Source organism: Daphnia pulicaria, chromosome 3 (assembly GCF_021234035.1).
Source record: "Daphnia pulicaria isolate SC F1-1A chromosome 3, SC_F0-13Bv2, whole genome shotgun sequence".
In the NCBI taxonomy this organism is placed as follows: Eukaryota; Metazoa; Arthropoda; class Branchiopoda; order Diplostraca; family Daphniidae; genus Daphnia; species Daphnia pulicaria.
This window is the reverse complement of record NC_060915.1, coordinates 3304073-3307879: the sequence shown is the minus strand read 5'-3', so window position 1 is coordinate 3307879 and position 3807 is coordinate 3304073.

Below are 3807 nucleotides of genomic sequence, written 5' to 3'. Positions count from 1 at the left end.
GTTTCCTTTGGGGGGGAAGAACACCAACGTAGTTTTTAGGCTCTGAAGCCATTCTGTAAAATACGCCGTTTGCTTGGACAATAGTGATGATGAATAATAACCAACACGGGTTGAAGAGGCAGAATTTCCAGGTTTTATTTCTTTACCAAAGACACTCACGAAAATTATACACACTTGACTTTTTCTCCTTTTGCACGTGAATGAATCCTCGGCCGTCGTCTGCTCTCTCTCTTCCTTTCAAAATAGCCCCCCAGCTAGCATGTCTTTATTGGTAAAATATTTTTTTCCGACAATATTCTTCGATCGATAACCCACATATTGGTATAATATTATATTATTACTTTGTTGCGACAAGGTGGCTGTTAAATTTTTTTGTTGTTTTCCCAATAAATGACTATTATCAAAGATGAATAAATTAATATTATTTTTTTTTATTTTCCCAATAACGGATCATTAAATAAGGAATAAATCGTTTTCTATGAAAAAGCTATAGTCTTTTACATTTACCACACGTTCAAAATCCTAAATGATTGGTTAGCTGCTGCCTTTTTTGCCGAGAGTGGGTTTGAACCATCATCTTTTAAGTCATCAATCCAATGCTATAACCACTACACTAGGAACGGAGATGTCAATAAAGTCCCGATGTGACCAGATGGATAGTGCATACTTACACATTGTCATGGTTATAGCCCAGCGTGAGCAAAATCGATTTAATTACATCAGTGTAGGAATTTATGATTATTGAGACTATTTGTTTCATAAGTCATTTGTTTGCTGAAAGTGAGTTTGAACCAACCTCCATAGAATTACCTATATGGATATATAATAATAGCAGTTTTAACATTTCATCTCCTTAACGTTTAAGATAAATTATATCACGTTAGCGTGAAGGTAGAGTTTTAATTTCGAAGTACGTAAGTTAGTTGTTCGAGACTTGTGCAAGATTTGGATTTTAAGACAATTGGATTGTTCATTTAGGCAATTGTATGCAGAACTAACGAATTGAATACGATATAAAACATTTCGGATTTTCAACGCATGTTAAATGTAAAAGACTGTAGCTTTTTCATAAAAAAAGGATTTATTACTTTTTTAATGGTCCGTTATTGGGAAAATAACAAAAAGTAATATTGATTTATTCATCTTTCATAATAGTCATTCATTGGGAAAACAACAAAACAATTTAACAGCCACCTTGACGCAGCCAAGTAATAATCTAATATTATACCAATATGTGGGTTATCGACCGAAGAATATTCTCGGAAAACAATATTTTACCATTACGGGACTAGACTTATCCCTTTTTTGGCCATAGGGACATCCTTGGCGAGATTCTCTGGATCTGTCTATTGCCTTTCGGGACAAACCCCTATAGGGAATCCCCTCTTAACCCTTGTTTACGTGGCTTGTAGAAGTTAAAACTTTCATTGCCTCAAGTCGAAAAAAATTTGAAATACCGCTGTTGGTGTAGTGGTTACAGCATTGGATTGGTGACTCAAAGTGTGATGGTTCAAACCCACTCAAGACCAAAAACAAGAACTTGTCTAATAACAAATTGAAGATGAATAAATATTCTACACTGGACTACATAACTATAAACACAACAACCAGATTTCCGTCAAAGTTTTAAAAGTAGCAAAACTGTTATTTCACCAATAAAAGTAAAATAAGTAAAACAAGTTGAAAAAATATTGTGAGCCAACAAATTTGGGTGCAAAAATATATTGGAAAAATATTTAAAAAAATTATTTTACCAACATCTCAATTGTAGGAATATAATATTTTAGCAATATTTGGGAAATATACTCTGCTAGCTGGGCCGTGGACGGAGCGCGATATGCAAAAGTGACAGCGGGAAGAGTGACAGCAAGAGTCAAGCCATTTCTCATCTCTTTACCGTTATTCACGTTATAATTGTGTCTACACACCCGCGATTGCCACTCATCATACCCGTGATCATACCCGTGTCCAATCCGTATAAATACTCCCGTATCTGTAGCAATAAGGTAGAGTTCTCTCAGCTCTCCTTCATGCTCCAGCTCCAGAGTAAGATCAACCTTTTACATACTTTCTATTGTGTACTTGTATACACGTTATGTGCTGTAGACTAATACATGGCTAGCGAATAAGCTCTCTACAATTTGAGGTCCCAACAAAAAGACTGTTCGCTTTTAGATATAAGTCATTCTGAAAAGATTGAACGCTTTAAGATTTAAGTCAGTCCAGCGTTGGTAGACTAATTGTGGAGACTTTCTTGCTGCCTGTATTTTCCAGTGCATGCGTGTACTTGTGCTCGTGAACATGGAAAATGGTATTCAACCAATGAAACTCTCTAACATCTTTTGGAGGTAAGCGGATGCCTGATACTTTGAGCAATCCAGAGACTTCTCTCAACTCTTTTCTGACTCATACCCTCATACCTCATACCCTAACCTATCAGACGAAAACCTACCTTCCACACACTCCCCATTAGAAACTTTCGTACATTCCCCAACTACTCCAATAACAGACCCCAGAATTAATACAGCCAGGAATAATTTTCTAACAAATTGGAAGGCATCAGTAGAAATCGAATCTTCCTACTTAACTAAAATAAGTAGACCCCACCAAACCTCATCCGTACGCAAACTAATTTTACAGTTGGAAGAAGAAAAAAAGAAAGCACACAAAGCTACTAATAACATTTTAAATCAATACGTCTATCTTATCGTCAAGCACAAACTCGAGTCCACAATAACTCCAAAAAACCATACGGGAGACAGCTAAAACCCTAAAAGATTACATTATATTCCTTTAAGGAGACGGAGACAGTGTAAATCCCCTGGTACAACAGTTACAGATCGTTCACGTTAAACAGCGCGAATTCAACACCGAATTAGTTACTGTACTAACACGTGAAGCCCTCTTACAACACGCAGGACTCCGAAAAAACCCATACTGAATTAGTTAAAGAAAAAGATAAAGTAGACAAAAAGTGAAAAACCGCTGATAAAAAAATTAAAGAGCAACGAGAGGATATCGATAAATTAGACCAACTAAAAAAAGATAACTCTACTAATTTAAAACTTTTAGACGATTCCCAAAATCACGTAAAAACATTCCAAGAGCAACTTAGAGAAGCAGAAAACTTTAACGCCAACGGCAACCAAACAGTAAAAGACCTTGAAGAAAAGATTAAAATCCTTGAATCTGAACACACAACTGCAAAAGATAACGAATATCAACTTTAGAAAGCATTAGATATAAAAGAGAAGCAAATTTTTGTAGTAGAAGAAAATAGCTTAGAAGCCAATAACACCCTCGAGTCCGAAAAGAAACAATTAGAAACCCATTTAACCGCAGGTCAAAAACACATAGAAACCCTCAACAGTCAAATCACTGCACTTAAACTTGAAAACGAATTAGAAAAACAATTAATTACTCAGATTACCCAAACAACAGACAAAACTCATAATAATTACGTTACACCACATTACAAATTAAAAAATACGAAACAGAAATAATAGACCTAAAAGACGATAAGGAACATCTAGAAAGTAGGATATCCAATCTCGAATATCGCATAAAGGATTTAAAAGACAGGGAAAAAGCTTATCACGAGGCCGAAGATCGGTACGAAAGGAATTTTCAGGAGATCGTAGAAAAAACTTTCGAGACCACAAAATTTATAGACGAATTACAAAATTTCACAGGACGAGACTCAGTAGATAAATCATTATCCCTGAGGTATATTTATATACGAAGGTCCTTAACAATATAGGGTGTGGGGTATAGGGGGTAGGGTAGTAGTAGCTAGTAGTGAAATTC